At 44.1% G+C, this 23,326-nt stretch overlaps 1 protein-coding gene across 3 annotated transcripts in view; it reads right to left on the reverse strand.

Moving 5' to 3' along the window:
* LOC121567732 (glycerophosphodiester phosphodiesterase domain-containing protein 5) overlaps positions 1-20,654 on the reverse strand; it is a 72,895-nt gene extending 52,241 nt beyond the window's left edge. For all 3 annotated transcript variants that reach the window (XR_006001159.1, XM_041877972.2, XM_041877971.2), the window contains exon 1: positions 20,307-20,654. The gene's annotated coding sequence lies outside the window, so the exon portion shown is untranslated. The remainder of the gene's footprint in view (positions 1-20,306) is intronic.
* Between the last annotated feature and the right edge of the window lie 2,672 nt (positions 20,655-23,326).

A 23,326-nucleotide genomic window follows, 5' to 3' on the forward strand; every position in this document is an offset into this window, starting at 1 on the left:
TGGCAAACACCAAACGTGTTTGCTTCTTTTTTTCTTTAAGAAATGGTTTTTTGTGGCCACTCTTCCGTAAAGCCCAGCTCTGTGGAGTGTACGGCTTAAAGTGGTCCTATGGACAGATACGCCAATCTCCGCTGTGGAGCTTTGCAGCTCCTTCAGGGTTAGTGTTGGTCTCTTTGTTGCCTCTCTGATTAACGCCCTCCATGCCTGGTCCGTGAGTTTTGGTGGGCGTCCCTCTCTTGGCAGGTTTGTTGTGGTGCCATATTCTTTCCATTTTTTAAATAATGGATTTAAATGGTGCTCCGTGGGATGTTCAAAGTTTCAGATATTTTTTTTATAACCATACCCTGATCTGTACTTCTCCACAACTTTGTCCCAGACCTGTTTGGAGAGCTCCTTGGTCTTCATGGTGCCGCTCGCTTGCTCTGGGGCCTTTCAGAACAGGTGTATATATACTGAGATCATGTGACAGATCATGTGACACTTAAATAAAGTCCACCTGTGTGCAATCTAACTAATTGTGACTTCTGAAGGTAATTGGTTGCACCAGATCTTATTTAGGGGCTTCATAGCAAAGGGGGTGCATACATATGCACGCACCACTTTTCCGTATTTTTTTTTTTTTTATATATATAATTTTTTGAAACAACTAATTTTTTTCATTTCACTTCACCAATTTTGACTATTTTATGTATGTCCATTACATGAAATCCAAATAAAAATCAATTTAAATTACAGGTTGTAATGCAACAAAATAGGAAAAACTCCAAGGGGGATGAATACTTTTGCAAGGCACTTTAGGACAGCAGCCTCTAAGGTGCAGGGTTACGTAACCGGGTGGAAGCCGCCATATAAATGGCTATTTAACAGTCTGATGGCCTTGAGATAGAAGCTGTTTTTCAGTCTCTCGGTCCCAGCTTTGATGCACCTGTACTGACCTCGCCTTCTGGATGATAGCGGGGTTAACAGGCAGTGGCTCAGGTGGTTATTGTCCTTCATAATCTTTTTGGAATTCCTGTGACATCGGGTGCTGTAGGTGTCCTAGAGGGCAGGTAGTTTGCCCCCGGTGATGCGTTCGGCAGACCGCACCACCCTCTGGAGAGCCCTGCGGTTGCAGGCGGTGCAGTTGCCGTACCAGGCGGTGATACAGCTCGACAGGATGCTCTCAATTGTGCATCTGTAAAAGTTTGTGAGGGTTTTAGGTGCCAAGCCAAATTTCTTCAGCCTCCTGAGGTTGAAGAGGCACTGTTGCACCTTCTTCACCACGCTGTCTGTTTGGGTGGACCATTTCAGATCGTCAGTGATGTGTACACCGAGGAACTTGAAGCTTTCCACCTTCCCCACTGCGGTCCCGTCGATGTTGATTAGGGCATGCTCCCTCTGCTGTTTCCTGAAGTCCACAATCAGCTCCTTTGTTTTGTTGACGTTGAATGAGAGATTATTTTCCTGGCACCACACTCCCAGGGCCCTCACCTCATCCCTGTAGGCTGTCACGTCATTGTTGGTAATCAGGCCTACTACTGTTGTGTCGTCTGCAAGTTTGATGATTGAGTTGGAGGCGTGCGTGGCCACGCAGTCATGGGTGAACAGGGAGTACAGGAGGGGGCTGAGCACACCCCTGTGTTGAGGATCAGCGAAGTGGAGGTGTGGTTTCCTACCTTCACCATCTGGGGGCGGCCCATCAGGAAGTCCAGGACCCAGTTGCACAGGGCGGGGTTCAGACCCAGGGCCCAAGCTTAATGATGAGCTTGGAGGGTACTATGGTGTTGAATGCGGAGCTATAGTCAATAAACAGCATTCCTCTTGTCCAGATGGGATAGGGCAGTGCGATGGCGACTGCATCGTCTGTGGATCTATTGGGGTGAACATCTTATTCAATATGAAGAATTGAGGTGATGTGTCTCTTTTTTGCTTGCTATCCTTGAAGTGGTTGACTCATGGCACAGTTGTTGTCCTTCAAACACACAATCACCTGGATGAATAGAGATCTTATGTAAGCACACAAGACCGGTGGCATGGCAGTTCAAGGTATCTTGACTCTCGGATTTCTATGCCCCACAACACACCAGCTTGTTAAGAAACCCGGCTGCCAGAACATTTTGGCCTCTGTTGGAGAGGCCCATAAAAAAAAAGTTGCATAATATGTCCTAACGGATTAGTCAACACGTACATTCTGCACATTTCAACAGGCACTCGACCAGACGTTTTTATTGATTCATAATCATGTGCTCACAGCTATCATTAGGTGAACCAACATGGCATTGTCTATTCCACCTGTGATGTTGAGCAAGATAGTCATAGATATCTAGTAGTACCAAGTCATTTCACTCACTGTGCATGCCCTGTAGACAGGACAGAGCAATAAGAGCTTGAAGAGCTGTGTGCACTGTAAAGAATGAATGACAAGCCTAATACAGTTAGTAGTTTATCCTTGTGGCGAACAGGCTGCTGCCTTCAATATGCCAGCAGCAGATGAATCATACATAAACTCAAACTGTAAGAAGAAGGATTGGAGTCTAGGGACATAAAGCATCCCAGTCTGCCCGTTGAGACAAGGGATAGCCATCTAGCTACCAGGGAGACACCAGGAGAAATAATGCCTCTATGCCAGGGCCTGTGAGACCAGGGCTAGCTAGCTACTACCAAAAGATTTACGCCCCTACCTCACAGCAAACTATTCACCACCACTGCTCCCCATAGTCCCTATCCACACAAGCACAGAGGAGCCAGGGAATATTTTTCTAAGCTCTGCCGAGGGAGGGGTTGACTTTGTGGGTAAAAGAAAACAAACCAGAGGATTGAGCGAAGTGAAGATTTTGCACCGACTGCAGTGCTAATGAAACACCTTTCTAGGAAGACTTCAGCAGGCAAGTTCTCAAAAGTTGAACACAAGGGCTAGGCTTGGGCGGTATACCGTATATACTGTATACCGGGGTATTTGGAAAAAGCCACAGGATGGTTTTTCAATACCGCTGAAACTATTTCTTTGAAGTTTTGTAATACTTGTAGCTAATTTTTAAGTAACCACCTGCAGTCAACTTGTGCAATACATTAGGAGATAAAGAACATTGCGTTAATTTCATCTGTCACATTATTATGAAGCATACGGTAGTCCCCAATCACTTGTCAGTGAGTCACTCACTGTTGTGCAGCATGCGCCAGGTGATCTAATTACAGTATAGAATTCAAATCAAATCAAATCAAATTTTATTGGTCACATGTGCCGAATACAACAAGTGCAGACATTACAGTGAAATGCTTACTTACAGCCCTTAACCAACAGTGCGTTTATTTTAAACAAAAAAAGTAAGAATAAAACAACAACAAAAAAAAGTGTTGAGAAAAACAAAGAGCAGAAGTAAAATAAAGTGACAGTAGGGGAGGCTATATATACAGGGGGTAACGGTGCAGAGTCAAATGCGGGGGCACCGGCTAGTTGAGGTAGTTGAGGTAATATGTACATGTGGGTAGAGTTAAAGTGACTTGCATAAATACTTAACAGAGTAGCAGCAGCGTAAAAAGGATGGGGTGGGGGGGCAGTGCAAATAGTCCGGTAGCCATGATTAGCTGTTCAGGAGTCTTATGGCTTGTGGGTAGAAGCTGTTGAGAAGTCTTTGGACCTAGACTTGGCACTCCGGTACCGCTTGCCGTGCGGTAGCAGAGAGAACAGTCTATGACTAGGGTGGCTGGAGTCTTTGACAATTTTGAGGGCCTTCCTCTGACACCGCCTGGTATAGAGGTCTTGGATGGCAGGGAGCTTTGCCCCAGTGATGTACTGGGCCGCACGCACTACCCTCTGTAGTGCCTTGCGGTCAGAGGCCAAGCAGTTGCCATACCAGGCGGTGATGCAACCAGTCAGGATGCTCTCGATGGTGCAGCTGTAGAATTTTTTTGAGGATCTGAGGACCCATGCCAAATCTTTTAGTCTCCTGAGGGGGAATAGGCTTTGTCGTGCCCCCTCTTCACGACTGTCTTGGTGTGCTTGGACCATGATAGTTCGTTGGTGATGTGGACACCAAGGAACTTGAAGCTCTCAACCTGTTCCACTACAGCCCCGTCGATGAGAATGGGGGCGTGCTCAGTCCTCTTTTTTTTCCTGTAGTCCACAATCATCTCCTTTGTCTTGGTCACGTTGAGGGAGAGGTTGTTGTCCCTGGCACCACACGGCCAGATCTCTGACCTCCTCCCTATAGGCTGTCTCATCGTTGTCGGTGATCAGGCCTACCACTGTTGTGTCGTCGGCAAACTTAATGATGGTGTTGAGTCGTGCCCTGGCCATGCAGTCATGGGTGAACAGAGAGTACAGGAGGGGGACTGAGCACGCACCCCCTGAGGGGCCCCGTGTTGAGGATCAGTGTGGCAGATGTGTTGTTACCTACCCTTACCACCTGGGGGCGGCCCGTCAGGAAGTCCAGGATCCAGTTGCAGAGGGAGGTGTTTAGTCCCAGGATCCTTAGCTTAGTGATGAGCTTAGAGGGCACTATGGTGTTGAATGCTGAGCTGTAGTCAATGAATAGCATTCTCACGTAGGTGTTCCTCTTGTCCAGGTGGGAAAGGGCAGTGTGGAGTGCGATAGAGATTGCATCATCTGTGGATCTGTTGGGGCGGTATGCAAATTGGAGTGGGTCTAGGGTTTCTGGGATTATACTGTTGATGTGAGCCATGACCAGTCTTTCAAAGCACTTCATGGCTACAGACGTCAGTGCCACGGGTCGGTAGTCATTTAGGCAGGTTATCTTAGAGTTCTTGGGCACGGGGACTATGGTGGTCTGCTTGAAACATGTTGGTATTACAGACTCGGTCAGGGACATGTTGAAAATGTCAGTGAAGACACTTGCCAGTTGGTCAGCACATGCTCGGAGTACACGCCCTGGTAATCCGTCTGGCCCAGCGGCCTTGTGAATGTTGACTTGCTTAAAAGTCTTACTCACATCGGCTACGGAGAGCGTGATCACATAGTCGTCCGGAACAGCTGGTGCTCTCATGCATGCTTCAGTGTTGCTTGCCTCGAAGCGAGCATAGAAGTGGTTTAGCTCGGTCTGGTAGGCTTGTGTCACTGGGCAGCTCGCGGCTGTGCTTCCCTTTGTAGTCTGTAATAGTTTTCAAGCCCTGCCACATCCGACGAGCGTCAGAGCCAGTGTAGTATGATTCAATCTTAGACCTGTATTGACTCTTTGCCTGTTTGATGGTTCGTCGGAGGTCATAGCGGGATTTCTTATAAGCTTCCGGGTTAGAGTCCCGTTCCTTGAAAGCGGCAGCTCTACCCTTTAGCTCAGTGCGGATGTTGCCTGTAATCCATGGCTTCTGGTTGGGGTATGTAACCATTCACAACTAAATGTTTTCCAGCTAGATATCTTAGAACTATTAAGTGTCTAAAATGTGCTAAATGCTCTGAGGTTGTGCATTTGGTTTGCTAATTTAGTAGCTAGTTAGCTATCTAGCTAAGTGGTTAGCTTCTTCCAAAATCAAGCATTTGCTTGGTAACAGCAGAGAATCCCCTCCTGGATCAAGAGCCTTGCTGGCTAATATTTGTTTTGTGCGTACAGCAAACTGTGAGTAGCATTTGAGTTACTTGTATAGTTTAGGTCAGAAACATTTAGTCAGCATTCTCTATGGGATTATACATGTACTTGTTAGCATCGCTAACCTTCGGATTAGAGTATCAGTGGGATTTGAAAACAGCTCCCCTTGTGTTCAATGCCGGTATTACCGAATATCCCGGTATGGCACAAGGTTGGCATGAAGGTATGACAATCTAGATACCGCCCAAGCATAACAAGGGCACCTGATGGAATAGGCCAATCTTATCTTGTCATACTGAAGGGTGACATGATGAAACTATAGACCCGTTGATCTGTTTACCTTTTGGTGAGACACACACACACTACATTCAATACAAACATGTGAAAGCAAAGTTAACAGAGAGGTGGTGGGTAATTACAGTAGAACATGAGTTGTTTTGACACTCAGTTACCCAATATTGTTCACCACTGAAAAGTTGCAGTGTAGGTCCAACAAGTTTCCAGATATCTCTGATAAAATTGGGAACATGAGACTTTGAGCACTGTACTTACTGAAGATAGAATGGGTTATTAGTTATAGGATACTTTAGGAGAACATCTCCAAAACTAGGGCATGTTAGTCTCCATTTCGTAATGGTCTAGACAGATATTATATAAGCAAAATCCTGCAAATTAAAAGATATTCAAAGTAATATAGCTAAAAACTAAACAAGGGAATAGGCCAACTGTAGATGAACATGTGTGAATGCATTTGAATTCCACAAATGGACTATAAAATGCACAATTTGTTTTCAAGTGTCACCGTCATAGGCAGGCATCCGGTGAGGAAGAGAGTCAGAAGACAGACTGCGAGATGGTTTCACTAACGTATCATTCCACAACTGTAACAGCAAGTGAGGCATCACAGAAAGACAATCTCCAAAAGGCATTGTCTTCCTATTGCCAGAAGGCACCGGAAACGTCACAGTAACCTGAAGCAAAATCCCTCTGCAGTAAAGCCTAATATTGCAAGTAGACTTTCCAAACTGCTGACATCTGTGTGCGAGTGTATAATCTAATATGTGGCAAACACTATCATGATGATACCTAGCAGCAACGTTTTTCCCTTGGCCATAATAACACTGAAGCAAGCAATGATGAAACATCTTCATTTCTTAAGATTTACAGTCACTGCGGTTTGCCTCATTAACAGATCCAAAATTTGCACGCACTGAATTTCCCCAGCTCCAAATTCTCAAAGATGCTGTACAGCATGAAAGGCAAGGCTGAGACATCATTCTGAAAAATGAGTCACTGGTAATCTAACATCTAATGGACGTCTAATAACGTTTTGGTATTACTGAGAATGATAGGTGGTGTGCCACTGGGTCATTCATTTCAATTAACATTAATACAATGAATAAATAAAGGAACAGCTCATTGGGATCATGATGGAGCACCGGAAGTCTGCCAGGACAGGTCAGCATTGGGATCGTGAAGGAGCACCAGAAGTCTGTCAGGACAGGACAGGAGGGGTACAGTAGATGCCATAAAGAGATCCTCCTCCCATTTTTCCATCAGAGAAAATGATCAATCTCATAGTAAGGGCTCAGGCCCTGTCTCATGGGCTGAGGAGAGGTGTCATCCGTCGCAGGCAGGACGCAGGCAGGGGGAAAAGAGCAGAGTCAGCCGGTTGGTAATACTGGGTTATACTGCATCCAGGGTGCATCTGGAATCCGAGCCCCAGGAGAAGGTGATTGATCGAGCTCAGATCAGATGATAATACACTGCTCAAAAAAATAAAGGGAACACTTAAACAACACAATGTAACTCCAAGTCAATCACACTTCTGTGAAATCAAACTGTCCACTTAGGAAGCAACACTGATTGACAATACATTTCACATGCTGTTGTGCAAATGGAATAGACAACAGGTGGAAATTATAGGCAATTAGCAAGACACCCCCAATAAAGAAGTGGTTCTGCAGGTGGTGACCACAGACCACTTCTCAGTTCCTATGCTTCCTGGCTGATGTTTTGGTCACTTTTGAATGCTGGCGGTGCTTTCACTCTAGTGGTAGCATGAGACGGAGTCTACAACCCACACACGTGGCTCAGGTAGTGCAGCTCATCCAGGATGGCACATCAATGCGAGCTGTGGCAAGAAGGTTTGCTGTGTCGGTCAGCGTAGTGTCCAGAGCATGGAGGCGCTACCAGGAGACAGGCCAGTACATCAGGAGACGTGGAGGAGGCCGTAGGAGGGCAACAACCCAGCAGCAGGACCGCTACCTCCGCCTTTGTGCAAGGAGGAGCAGGAGGAGCACTGCCAGAGCCCCTGCAAAATGACCTCCAGCAGGCCACAAATGTGCATGTGTCTGCTCAAACGGTCAGAAACAGATTCCATGAGGGTGGTATGAGGGCCCGACGTCCACAGGTGGGGGTTGTGCTTACAGCCCAACACCGTGCAGGACGTTTGGCATTTGCCAGAGAACACCAAGATTGGCAAATTCGCCACTGGCGCTCTGTGCTCTTCACAGATGAAAGCAGGTTCACACTGAGCACATGTGACAGAGTCTGGAGACGCCGTGGAGAACGTTCTGCTGCCTGCAACATCCTCCAGCATGACCGGTTTGGCGGTGGGTCAGTCATGGTGTGGGGTGGCATTTCTTTGGGGGGCCGCACAGCCCTCCATGTGCTCGCCAGAGGTAGCCTGACTGCCATTAGGTATTGAGATGAGATCCTCAGACCCCTTGTGAGACCATATGCTGGTGCGGTTTGCCCTGGGTTCCTCCTAATGCAAGACAATGCTAGACCTCATGTGGCTGGAGTGTGTCAGCAGTTCCTGCAAGAGGAAGGCATTGATGCTATGGACTGGCCCGCCCGTTCCCCAGACCTGAATCCAACTGAGCACATCTGGGACATCATGTCTCGCTCCATCCACCAACGCTACATTGCACCAGACTGTCCAGGAGTTGGCGGATGCTTTAGTCCAGGTCTGGGAGGAGATCCCTCAGGAGACCATCCGCCACCTCACCAGGAGCATGCCCAGGCGTTGTAGGGAGGTCATACAGGCACGTGGAGGCCACACACACTACTGAGCCTCATTTTGACTTGTTTTGAGGACATTACATCAAAGTTGGATCAGCCTGTAGTGTGGTTTTCCACTTTAATTTTGAGGGTGACTCCAAATCCAGACCTCCATGGGTTGATAAATTTGATTTCCATTGATAATTTTTGTGTGATTTTGTTGTCAGCACATTCAACTATGTAAAGAAAAAAGTATTTAATAAGATTATTTCATTCATTCAGATCTAGGATGTGTTGTTTAAGTGTTCCCTTTATTTTTTTGAGCAGTGTAGATTAGGTAAATATAGCCTTCTCCATGGGGAGATAGAGGGAGGCATCACCTGCTGGGGGACCAAAGCATCAGTTACAACAGGTGTCCTCATTTCTATTGCTGCTGACATACACAGGCAGGCAAGGGGGATATGCTGTAATCCGGAATTATCTTCCATATCTTCTACAGATTTGAAAGGATTACATATTAAGATAAACATTCGAAACAACGCACTAGAGTGGAGATCAGGTGGGGGAAAAAACATGCAAAGGAGATATTGCTTGGATACACAAAACAAATACTTTTGCATAATCACACACTGCTTGGTTTCAAACAGTTTAGTTCTCCTTGATCAAACAGCCAATTAAATCAGACTGGCATCAACCAGCAATAGCTTGCTCTCAGCCTGTCAGGTGGTGGTGCGTTTCAGTGAGTCATGCAGTCTCAGTAACAGTGAGCATGTCCCTCCCAGCAGCCTCTCTTATCGTGTGGGTACAATGTATGTTTGCAGACGACTCGTCTCCCTCAGAGGTGAAAGCCTGTGATTAAGGCTACCACAGAGACAGACACCGTGGAGGAGAGCAGCGGTAAACAACAGGATGGTGCTAGGGACCACTGTGTAATGTTTGGCTGATGAGTGGGGTGATAATCAAAGACAACAGCAGGGGTTGGTTGCCATTAACCAAAAGTGGCAATGTGGAGGCCAGGCCAGATTAGTACAGTTGCCAAGTCATCCACGCAACAATTTAACTGTCAAGAGTAAAGTGCAGCACATCCATTATTCCATGAGGCAACACATACTGTAAGCAAGGGTTTCGAGTAGCCCAACTCCTTCACGTTCACCCAATAACTTTTCCTCAAGTTACTGTATCGTGATTGTTACAGTAGAGAGGAATAGTTTTCATTCCCAAGAGCTCAGTCCATAACGGCTGGAACACCCAAAACCACTAACTCCTTTAAATTTACAGCGTTAAATAACACTAATATGTGAGAACAATATTTTTGGTGAACAAATGTTTCATTTTGGCGTTATAATGTTGGTAGCAACATGGAAAAATCACTGGAAGTCTGTTGCAGCTCAAGTCGACTACAAAATCCACAATGCAATGCTCTCTCTATGGGCTGGCTGGCTGGCTAGCTAGCAAACGTAGCTACACACAATAATAACAAAAACAATATCTGCATGGAATGTAGCTAGCTAGCTGTAAAATCGGCTAAACAAACTGCACTATGAATTTAGGAGTCTACAATCTCCCCAAGTTCAACCTGTAGATCGATGCTCCTCACAGACTGGTCTAACATTCGCAACGGCAGATATACTTTTGAGGAGATGGGAAACGTTGCCCATGCTACTTCAGTGGGCCACGTGGTGCATTCTGGGTGATTCTGGGACAAGGAGCGCTCTCGTTCAAGGAGTGAATGAGAGTCTATTGGGCGCTAGCTCAAAAACCCAACAGCATGAATTTCATCAACAAGAAGTACAACACTACAAATCTTTTCCGAGATGTGTGATAATTAACTGGCTATCTGTAGTATCGTATAGCTTTGGAATCGTGACCCTGAGTGGCGCAGTGGTCTAAGGCACTGCATCGCAGTGCAAACTGTGCCACTAGAGATCCTGGTTCGAATCCAGGCTCTGTCGCAGCCGGCCGCGACCGGGAGACTCATGGGCGGCGCGCAATTGGCCCAGCGTCGTCCAGGGTAGGGGAGGGAATGGCCGGCAGGGATGTAGCTCAGTTGATAGAGCATGGCGTTTGCAACGCCAGGGTTGTGGGTTCGATTCCCACGGGGGGCCAGTATAAAAAAATAAATAATTATTATTCACTAACTGTAAGTCGCTCTGGATAAGAGCGTCTGCTAAAATGACTAAAATGTAAATGTAAAAATGTGACATTACGTACTTGAGGAAAATATGTTTCTCGACATCTAGAAGAGATTGCGTGACGATTAGCTTAGCAACTGCGTGACGCAGCTTCATAACGTGAACGCGATTGGTCAGTCTGCTGGGTGGGGCGTTATACATTCCTTCATTCATTGGATTCCTATCTCCTTTCTATAATATATCTGGCAACGGCACCATGCAATGCACCCTGGACTAAAGAGGCAGACAAATAGGAAAAATGTGCTAGACCCGCCGTTAAATTACACATTTCTCGAGGTAGGAATATCGCAAAAATATGATCAATGACTCAATCAAGTGAAGACATCCACCCGAGTTATGACATCAGCCAGTATTGAAATCTGACATGTATGATAGACGTTTTCGCGATCTAAAAGTCGTATTCCTATTAACTACCAGTGTAGTGAGAGCGACTTTATCACTGCTGGCCTGTGGGCAGATGTGCTGGCTAGCACCTGCCTTTTGGCTGCTTCTCTACTATACCAAAACTGACAGCAGGTTTAGGCCATCTGGGGATCTCTCCTCTCCACCGGAGCTTCATATCAAGAAGGCCTGTCTTCTTTACTATTTTTGCAGTCTCAAGAAGCTATGAAAGTATTTGAAAACGTATGACTGCAATAGCAGCAGTTTGTGTGAGAGGATGTTCCCTGTGGTTGGTTTTTAGAACTATTTTAGATACAGAGGAGGATTAGGCTGCATGGCTAAAGCTACAACAGTGCACTCACTACAGGAGACTTTTAATAAAACAGTGAGGGAAAAAAGTATTTGATCCCCTGCTGATTTTGTACGTTTGCCCACTGACAAAGAAATGATCAGTCTATAATTTTAATGGTAGGTTTATTTGAACAGTGAGAGACAGAATAACAACAAAATCCTGAAAAACGCATGTCAAAAATGTTATAAATTGATTTGCATTTTAAATGAGGGAAATAAGTATTTGACCCACTCTCAATCAGAAAAATGTCTGGCTCCGACGTGTCTTTTATACAGGTAACGAGCTGAGATTAGGAGCACACTCTTAAAGGGAGTGCTCCTAATCTCAGCTTGTTACCTGTATAAAAGACACCTGTCCACAGAAGCAATCAATCAATCAGATTCCAAACTCTCCACCATGGCCAAGACCAAAGAGCTCTCCAAGGATGTCAGGGACAAGATTGTAGACCTACACAAGGCTGGAATGGGCTACAAGACCATCGCCAAGCAGCTTGGTGAGAAGGTGACAACAGTTGGTGCGATTATTCGCAAATGGAAGAAACACAAAAGAACTGTCAATCTCCCTCGGCCTGGAGCTCCATGCAAGATCTCACCTCGTGGAGTTGCAATGATCATGAGAACGGTGAGGAATCAGCCCAGAACTACACGGGAGGATCTTGTCAATGATCTCAAGGCAGCTGGGACCATAGTCACCAAGAAAACAATTGGTAACACACTACGCCGTGAAGGACTGAAATCCTGCAGCGCCCGCAAGGGCCCCCTGCTCAAGAAAGCACATATACATGCCCGTCTGAAGTTTGCCAATGAACATCTGAATGATTCAGAGGAGAACTGGGTGAAAGTGTTGTGGTCAGATGAGACCAAAATCGAGCTCTTTGGCATCAACTCAACTCGCCGTGTTTGGAGGAGGAGGAATGCTGCCTATGACCCCAAGAACACCATCCCCACCGTCAAACATGGAGGTGGAAACATTATGCTTTGGGGGTGTTTTTCTGCTAAGGGGACAGGACAACTTCACCACATCAAAGGGACGATGGACGGGGCCATGTACCGTCAAATCTTGGGTGAGAACCTCCTTCCCTCAGCCAGGGCATTGAAAATGGGTCGTGGATGGGTATTCCAGCATGACAATGACCCAAAACACACGGCCAAGGCAACAAAGGAGTGGCTCAAGAAGAAGCACATTAAGGTCCTGGAGTGGCCTAGCCAGTCTCCAGACCTTAATCCCATAGAAAATCTGTGGAGGGAGCTGAAGGTTTGAGTTACCAAACGTCAGCCTCAAAACCTTTATGACTTGGAGAAGATCTGCAAAGAGGAGTGGAACAAAATCCCTCCTGAGATGTAATAATAATAATAATATGCCATTTAGCAGACGCTTTTATCCAAAGCGACTTACAGTCATGCGTGCATAAATATTTTTGGTGTATGGGTGGTCCCGGGGATCGAACCCACTACCTTGGCGTTACAAGCGCCGTGCTCTACCAGCTGAGCTACAGAGGACAGATGTGTGCAAACCTGGTGGCCAACTACAAGAAACATCTGACCTCTGATTGCCAACAAGGGTTTTGCCACCAAGTACTAAGTCATGTTTTGCAGAGGGGTCAAATACTTATTTCCCTCATTAAAATGCAAATCAATTTATAACATTTTTTGACATGTGTTTTTCTGGATTTTTTTGTTGTTGTTATTCTGTCTCTCACTGTTCAAATAAACCTACCATTAAAATTATAGACTGATCATGTCTTTGTCAGTGGGCAAACGTACAAAATCAGCAGGGGATCAAATACTTTTTTCCCCCTCACTGTACTCTCAACACTCAGCCACGTAATTGTCTTTTTAAAAAGACTTGTTATGGACCATGAAGTTTTATGTATGAAATTACATTCGAAATTATACTATCTTTGGATACTCAGGACATACTAGATCGTGGAATGGAGAGAGATAATTAATGATGCTATGGTCCGTTTGCTAAAACTGTGAATATATAGCATTCATAATGTGTAATTGCAACAATTTGCCCAGCTGCTCCAGGACAGACGCAGTAGGCCTACTGTTCGGTAAGAACTCTTTACAATTCTCGATACGCTCTTCCCAACGGGGCGATTCCCCTCTCGTTTTGACATTTCCCACACAGCTGGGGTTCTTACCTAACAAATCACATGGATTCCTGCTCTTTTACAACAAAAAGGCCCTTGATTATCCCAGCAGAGAACCTCTGTCAAAGACTGTAGAGAGATGCAGCTCAGTGGCATGGTTATACCTCCACATGAACAATAACCCCTAGAAAAATATTTCAGTTTTAACTGCCTCTAGTTCGTTGGCTGAAGCAGCTTCTCAGATGAAGGAGCAACAGAATCAGGCCCTCCGTCTGAACAAACAGTGCTTTGACCGGCCGGTCTCATATTGCATACCCCTCCACCTGGGGCGCTTCCTCAAACCTTGTCCCATCTGCCTCACACAACGTTCCCCCGGTCTCCTGCTGGTGCTGCCTGTTCAGTATTAAAACAATGGCTCAGCTCTCCCTCCCAGTCTGTCTGTTTGTCTGTCCGGCAGGTCGAGGTAAGCCAGGGAAAGTAATTCTGGTGCTCGCTCCTAATCATAGGTGCTGATACTGTGGCCTGGAAAGGAAACTGCTGACAAAGGCCTCTGTGGCATGCAGACACAGGGGGAACTATTGTTGAGTTGTGTGAACGAACGCCAGTCGCCATTGGTGTTCTACGGTTCTCATTAACTCATTGCATGCTCTACAGTACAGCCCGTGTTTTACTGTACTGAACTTAGACGCAGGCAGTATCCAGGCAGGTGCCATCTGTATGCATGGGCGATAGATGGTTGGTCTGTACGGTAGCCATCTGTCTGTTGTTGGCATCACACAGAGCTATGTCCTCTATCAGGTGACTGATCTGTGCCAGGTGACTTTCTCCTCACAGAGTTGAGGTAGACAGTGTCAGGGACAGACAGGCAGACAAGCCCAGTCTGTTATGCAGTCCTTCTCCTTGGCAATCTCTCTTCCCCTTTCCCCTGGTCTCATAAAGAGAGAGCTGGGGCACTACTGACTCTTCAAATAATTGGAAGGTTCATTTCATCCTTGTTTTACAGGATAAACATTTGCAGCTGCAAAGAGAAGGAACACTGTTGGCTCTGAATTTTACCACACTCCTACTTCACAGGGTGAAATAAAAACAATTATCCTTGTTATTCTGTTAAACTAGTGTTCCCTTTCACCGTGGGGGTGGAAATATGACATAATTGTTGGGCTTTGTGTTGCTATGGAAGACTAAGTAAACATGTCAATTAGTGATGGGGAAAAAAATCTATACAGATAAATGTCTGCATATTATTTTTGACAATATATCGTATTGACAATATCGCAATATTATTTTTGCGCTAGTTGGCTGTACCTGCACCAAAACTCCAGGATTTTTCCTCCACAGCTTGTTCTAGATCTTCTTTATAAATAGGGAGCCAATTTGTTTTCAGCACTTTTATTTCCATGACTGATCAAAATTAGTTTCTCATGGCTCTCTCGTCCTTCTGCAGCAGACAGGTGAGCAAAATGTTTGGAACATCGAAACGCAATAAAAATAAGTATCGAATTGCTATACATATAGAAATCAAGAGAATAGCAATACATATCATATTGTGATAATATCGTATCGTCCCTGGCAATTCCCTGCCCTAATGCCAATGCCACTGATGTTCAAAGAAGCTTTAATTGCTGGCAATTAGCGGTGTAAATCCTTACCGATCTAATAAGGTAAAGGCATCAGCATGCTTCAGTTCTGCTGGCGCCCAGCCGAACTCAGCTAGGCGAACCGAACGAGTGTGCTCGCATACTCCCTTCGCTTGAAAAAAAGAGAAAAAAAGCAGCAATAGTACTGTTTGTCCATTTTGAGATGCCGTAGCCAGTATACACTTTCCTCAAAGATAACTCAAGAAATCTGACATTTTTGCCAAGGACATCTCAGTTGTGCAATTTTACATCTAAGATGCTTGATACAAATTGGCATAAATAGACAAATATTCCAGTTTCATTTGAGGACAAAAATGTTGACAGCTGCGACATACAGGTTGCAAAATAAGAGATTTTCGATGTACTGATTCCATGGCACATGGTTTATGAACTGGTACAAAAAAACACTTGATTCAACACTTCGAGTTATTCAATTTAATTATAATACAAAATTCTTGCCACCAACAGAATGATATATATACAGTGGGGAGAACAAGTATTTGATACACTGCCGATTTTGCAGGTTTTCCTACTTACAAAGCATGTAGAGGTCTGTAATTTTTATCATAGGTACACTTCAACTGTGAGAGACGGAATCTAAAACAAAAATCCAGAAAATCACATTGTATGATTTTTAAGTAATTAATTTGCATTTTATTGCATGACATAAGTATTTGATCACCTACCAACCAGTAAGAATTCCGGCTCTCACAGACCTGTTAGTTTTTCTTTAAGAAGCCCTCCTGTTCTCCACTCATTACCTGTATTAACTGCACCTGTTTGAACTTGTTACCTGTATAAAAGACACCTGTCCACACACTCAATCAAACAGACTCCAACCTCTCCACAATGGCCAAGACCAGAGAGCTGTGTAAGGACATCAGGGATAAAATTGTAGACCTGCACAAGGCTGGGATGGGCTACAGGACAATAGGCAAGCAGCTTGGTGAGAAGGCAACAACTGTTGGCGCAATTATTAGAAAATGGAAGAAGTTCAAGATGATGGTCAATCACCCTCGGTCTGGGGCACCATGCAAACGACCCATCTTCAATGCTCTTACTGAGGGAAGGAAGTTGTTGGCCAAGATCTCGCGATACATGGCCCCATCCATCCTCCCCTCAATACGGTGCAGTCGTCCTGTCCCCTTTGCAGAAAAGCATCCCCAAAGAATGATGTTTCCACCTCCATGCTTCACGGTTGGGATGGTGTTCTTGGGGTTGTACTCATCCTTCTTCTTCCTCCAAACACGGCGAGTGGAGTTTAGACCAAAAAGCTCTATTTTTGTCTCATCAGACCACATGACCTTCTGTCATTCCTCCTCTGGATCATCCAGATGGTCATTGGCAAACTTCAGACGGGCCTGGACATGCGCTGGCTTGAGCAGGGGGACCTTGCATGCGCTGCAGGATTTGCAAATAATCGCACCAACTGTTGTCACCTTCTCACCAAGCTGCTTGGCGACGGTCTTGTAGCCCATTCCTGCCTTGTGTAGGTCTACAATCTTGTCCCTGACATCCTTGGAGAGCTCTTTGGTCTTGGCCATGGTGGAGAGTTTGGAATCTGATTGATTGATTGTTTCTGTGGACAGGTGAGTGTGCTCCTAATATCAGCTCGTTACCTGTATAAAAGACACCTGGGAGCCAGACATTTTTCTGATTGAGAGGGGGTCAAATACTTATTTCCCTCATTAAAATGCAAATCAATTTATAACATTTTTGACATGCGTTTTTCTGGATTTTTTTGTTGTTATTCTGTCTTACTGTTCAAATAAACCTACCATTAAAATTATAGACTGATCATTTCTTTGTCAGTGGGCAAACGTACAAAATCAGCAGGGGATCAAATACTTTTTTCCCTCACTGTATATCATACAACAATCTCAGCTCCGTAGATTTTGCTGCAAAGAGACAGAATCACTCGATCATTTATTCTGGTGTTGCCCCTATGTAGCGTGTTTCTGGTCACAGGTTCAGGAATGGTAAAAATATATATTCACTTAAAATTAACCTTACAAATAGCTGTGTTGGGTGATTTGAAAAGCCATAGTCAATAAATAATATAATAATACTTGTGGGAAAGGTTTTCATCTTTAGCTCAAAATCTGTGGATACTATACGATTAGAAAGGTTCAAAATGTATGTAAAACATCACAGCAAAATGTACTGAAATTCCAGTCTATTTTCGATTAGGCTAAATATTGTGTTCCAAATCCCCAGTCTAGCAGTGGAACAGACCCCCCCCCAAATCACGTTCTTGTCCTCCCATGATAGTGCTAAAGGGGTGTGGTTTGGCAAGAGGTGACTCCGTTCTTACATTAGGCCTACTCATCACACCAGGATACATGGGGGGGTCAGAGAGAGGGTGTGTCTTTTCTGGAGGTAGGGGGTCAGAGAGAGGGTGGGTGGTGATGGAGAGCTTAACTCCCACGGGACAGGCTGTAATAATAGGCTCTCACCATCTTCCGCTCCCACATGTTAATTAGGATAATACCACACTGCCATCTCATCTCGCCTGCTAAACTGAGCGAAACATGCAGTTGTTGCCTTAGTGATAGAAGCTCTTATTATAGATCTAAGACCAACAGCAGATCTTGATTGTTGTCTTTCTCAAGGAACACACACTGGCTATAAAAAAAAGACGATGGCACCATTTATGGGATTAACATTTCTCCGGCAGTTTATGCCCCCAAGAGCAATTATGCAAGCAAGATGGGCTGCATGATATTCTTAGATAAAGAGAAATGTTGAGAACCGCAGCAGTGCAATGGACACTGCTCATGCTTGAAATACAGAACAAACAAAAAAAGTCTGAGAAAAGGTTCCAGATATTAGAGCCCATCATGTAACATTTAAATTAATCTTAATATCTGTATTATGAGCCATTTACAAATACACATAGGATAACAGTAAGACTGATACTCTCTTCTTCAGAATCAATTACTGTGAAACTCAAACTGTGACTCAAACTCCAGTCAAGGAGTGGGCTGTGGGCACCCCTATCAGTGTGCCTGGTGTGTGTGTGTACATGGAACACCTAATAAGAATAACTGTTGAGGACACAAGTGCATTCCATGGAATCTAGTCCATGGAATGTTCTAGTCAATTATCCTATGTCTGTCCTAGCCAGAATGCTGCAATAATGCGAAGTTATCCATTAAAAATGACTCCACAGTTTGTTTTTATGCATTTTGAAATTCTCCATACATCAGTGGCGGCCGCTGATTGGCTGAATACCTGGGGCCCGAGGTGGTTGGAGTTGTCAACAAAGCAGCATGACAGAAATATGATGGTAGTTTTTGAACTACCTGTAGTTTCTTTGAGAACACACATAAAGCAATCTGTGCATTTGAACAACATCATAAATACACCCATTTCACTTTTGCATTTCAAAAACCAAATGCTCACTGCTACACATTCTGCCACTGTTTGGAACAGATTAGATTATACTATTTAGAATGAGCAGCCAGCGAACTAGTGCACCAGGTAGAACGCAACAAGCATGCAAATGCAATAGCTAACAATGTCACAAAGCATGATGCACTAGCCAGTTAACTGAAATAACTTCATATTTCCGAGTTAGCCAGATATTCGTTTTGAAAGACTTGAAATTGGCATGGGAGATAGCAAGCTACCAACTAACTAGCTGCTTATCAAAGGTAGATCACTGGTTAATTACACTAAAACATTGTTCTTTTTTTAATAAAAAAAAACTTGATCTATGTTTCTCAAAACTACTGTAGCTGCCTAATTAATTTGATCATGCTTTGTGATACACCCAGTTTTATACTGTTGTAGTCCACACAACATGTCGCCCTGTCACCTAGCTACATTAGCACCTGATAAACAACATGGGGGGGAAACAATAAGCCACAGTCATGCTTTTTTGTCCTACCAGATCCGCCATGAGAAGATTCTAGCTAGTGTTCTAGTTAGTTGGATGTAGCTGTCTGGTTTATCAGTTCTCAGGCTCCCATAACTGTTATGATTATTTATTTACAAGTTAATTACAATTAGCTTTTTACTTTAGCGCCATCTGTACCTGATAGAGCAGATCTAGTCTCACGTACGGAAGTAAGCCATATGGCGCGAGAGACATATTGGGAGGGAGACTAGAGCAAAGACAGAAATTCTGACTGAGCGCCACAGGACGGTCTATTTACTTCGTGCTTTTATAATGTATGCTAGCAGTTCCCCCTCATAGCAAATAGCTGGTAAAACAATCCAAGCAATGTTCGCACCGCCTATGCGCCCGTGGAGGCGGAGCTGCTGCTGGCAATCACTGAGGGGCAGCGTCGTAAGTAACCGAACAGCTTGTTTTGAACAAAATATATTTTTTTACAGGAAAATTTACACATTTACCGCACTTTTTTGAGCATTTAAAACAGAATCCATGAATGATATAATATATATTTAAATAACGTTTTTTTTTTGCAATTACAAGTGGGGCGCTGCCCCTAATACCCTAATGGGCGGGACGCTGCTGCCATACATACCACAATTCAGAGATGTGTGTGCATTAGGATAACAGCCCCCTTTTGACTATGTTTTATTGCTGCTTCATACATCTGGAAGTGAAACCTGCATGTTCAAGAATAGTGAAAGTTGCTGCCATTGATGCCAGATTCATTTGTCTGTAAAATGGACAGATGAAAATGCCTGTATAGGCTGGTTGTCTGAGGTGGTGTGTAGCCTATAAAAAGATAAATAATACATCCTTAACTAAATAGTCAGATTTTCTTCCAATACACCTTTAATTAACCCAATAGGTTTTCCAGACATATGCTATGTGTCGCCATACACGGGCGTGTCCTTTGTAGCCTATTGGGTTAATTAAAGGTGTAAATTAATATTTCATGATAAGCGTGCCATGCATGTGATCTTCTGAAGTTACTATATTTACAGAAATAAAAAGGCAACAATTTCTCCTGAGTGAATGGACGAATAGGTAGGTTATTTTGTCACAAAAGGTAAATAACCCCCGTGTTTTGTTCATTTTCAACAAAAACTACTTCACAGAGAAGTGTTTCATACCATGACATGGCACCCACTTACATCAACTGCTCAGATATTCGAATAGGTTAGTCCTTCAAACGCTACCTGCCGCTTGGATATGACAACACTTACCTTTATCAGTTATTTCAGGCTTTTTCTCCCAAGTGAAGTTGTAGGAATATTTTACGAAGTCCTCCGACCAACTGTCCTCACACCACGCGACAAATGGGCTACTGTCTGTGTCAAATGTGTTGAGGTGGTTGGCCACCAAAGGTTGTCAAATACTACCGAGGACAAAAGGAAATGTGTCCTGTCACAACAACGGTAAAAACATTCGACCCAGAGTTATTCAATTAAATTCCACCTCGTGGGTTTATGCTACATTGTAGTGTGTATCAGTTTAACTTCGCTTTCTCAGTAAATATTCCTGGGTTAGAGTCTTCTTAGGTTAAAGCAAGCCTTGACTATGAACACCGGGAGAGCAAATCAATCGAATGACTACCAGTGGGCGGAGTTGTAGCTTTTATCGCCTGCCCTCTTGTGGACTGGGTATTTACTAAAGCGAAAGAGCGTCACCCATCGTCCGGCACGCGACGTCTCCCATTATAGGAAGCCTCAAAAGGCTAAAAAACAAACAAAGGATGAGGTTATGATCATGTCAAACTAATCAAATATAGCTCCATAACCCACAACATACACATAGTAAAATGCTATATATAGTGGCTCTGATGGGGCACTGCCAAAATCATCACTGACTCAATAGCCATCTAATAAAGAAAAAGGGTAAACACATTGATGGCCCCGATTCCGACCCGAGTTAAGCGCATGTAAATGGAAAGCAATTCCCTTTTATGTGCTTTTCTCTCTATGTGTACTCTGACCTTGAACTTCAGCATTCTATTAACCCAATATTCGTTTGAGGTGGAGCTCGAATAAATGAAGGTGTGGTGGAGGTGTCTACACTACAGATACTGTACTTGTATTCCGACCTTGACTTAATTCCCTCATATAATTCCACCACCTTTACACCCAGGAAATCATGAATAAGGTGGAGCGAATCTACCGGTTCCAAGTGGAAAAAACATTGACTTTCTTTTTGCTGATAGAAATAACAGCATTCTCCATGCACTGTAATTTATATATTGATAAGAGCTAGGTAAATGAGTAATCCGTTTGGAGAAGGGGATTGTAAATACACATAGCAATTGTTTTAGATTATTTTTCCTTATGATCCCTGGAGATTAATGTGAAACCAGCCATATGTAAGCAAACTGAAAATCATATCAACATGACATGTATCGTGGCCGTTTTGCACAGTGAAATAGAATATACTATTTAATAACTGTGTCTTTATTCCACATTTTAATTGTGTGCCCTCATAATTTGCGTGGATCAAATTTGGACACCCAAGCTATAGGCTTCTGTAGGGCTGAACCTGCCGAGTTGATGTACAGTGAGGGAAAAAAGTATTTGATCCCCTGCTGATTTTGTACGTTTGCCCACTGACAAAGAAATTATCAGTCCATCATTTCATGGTAGGTTTATTTGAACAGTGAGAGACAGAATAACAACAAAAAAATCCAGAAAAACGCATGTCAAAAATGTTATAAATTGATTTGCATTTTAATGAGGGAAATAAGTATTTGACCCCCTCTCAATCAGAAAGATTTCTGTCTCAAAGGTGTCTTTTATACAGGTAACGAGCTGAGATTAGGAGCACACTCTTAAAGGGAGTGCTCCTAATCTCAGCTTGTTACCTGTATAAAAGACACCTGTCCACAGAAGCAATCAATCAATCAGATTCCAAACTCTCCACCATGGCCAAGACCAAAGAGCTCTCCAAGGATGTCAGGGACAAGATTGTAGACCTACACAAGGCTGGAATGGGCTACAAGACCATCGGCAAGCAGCTTGGTGAGAAGGTGACAACAGTTGGTGCGATTATTCACAAATGGAAGAAACACAAAAGAACTGTCAATCTCCCTCGGCCTGGGGCTCCATGCAAGATCTCACCTCGTGGAGTTGCAATGATCATGAGAACGGTGAGGAATCAGCCCAGAACTACACGGGAGGATCTTGTCAATGATCTCAAGGCAGCTGGGACCCTAGTCACCAAGAAAACAATTGGTAACACACTACGCCGTGAAGGACTGAAATCCTGCAGCGCCCGCAAGGTCCCACTGCTCAAGAAAGCACATATACATGCCCGTCTGAAGTTTGCCAATGAACATCTGAATGATTCAGAGGAGAACTGGGTGAAAGTGTTGTGGTCAGATGAGACCAAAATCGAGCTCTTTGGCATCAACTCAACTCGCCGTGTTTGGAGGAGGAGGAATGCTGCCTATGACCCCAAGAACACCATCCCCACCGTCAAACATGGAGGTGGAAACATTATGCTTTGGGGGTGTTTTTCTGCTAAGGGGACAGGACAACTTCACCGCATCAAAGGGACGATGGACGGGGCCATGTTTTTTCCCTCACTGTATGCACTTTACAATGTTTTGCTTTACAATGTTTTGCTTATATGCCTTTTCTCCGTTTTATTTTACAATTTGTATCATGTTAAATATTAGCCACTATCTGGAGCCACAGTCACTAATACCCACATACATTTATTTTAGCATCATTCCATTCCATTCTGTTTATCTTTCTTTCCTCTGTCACGTCCTTGTAAAGTATTCCTGAGGGTTGCTAGCATTAGTGGATCATATTAGGCTAACATTGTGCAATACTTTGGGATATGTAGCCTATTTGAATCATTGTGGAACTCAGACCACACGTAGCAGGTTAAACCTGGAGCCCGGTGCACGGTTCATGACAACTGGACCATTGCCATACAGTTCCATGATTAGTGAGAATTAGGGTAGATTTATATGACTAATAGTTTAAATGAATAATTCATCTTGAAATGAAATGGTCTTTAGCCAACACACTGCTGACGAAGACGCTTGTAATGCCTCATCATTTTACTTCATAAATCACTGCAGAAAGAACACCATGTTGTTGAGTGTCAGACTGTTGGTGGACAGTCACCACCACCAAGTAGAGGAACAGGAACCCCACTGCTGTCACAATCAGAATCTGAATCTGTTACTACAGCCATGAGTATTTATTCCTATTGTGGTAATATAAAGTGCTAATGTTTTACATTT

The sequence above is a fragment of the Coregonus clupeaformis genome, chromosome 6 (assembly GCF_020615455.1).
Source record: "Coregonus clupeaformis isolate EN_2021a chromosome 6, ASM2061545v1, whole genome shotgun sequence".
Classification (NCBI taxonomy): Eukaryota; Metazoa; Chordata; class Actinopteri; order Salmoniformes; family Salmonidae; genus Coregonus; species Coregonus clupeaformis.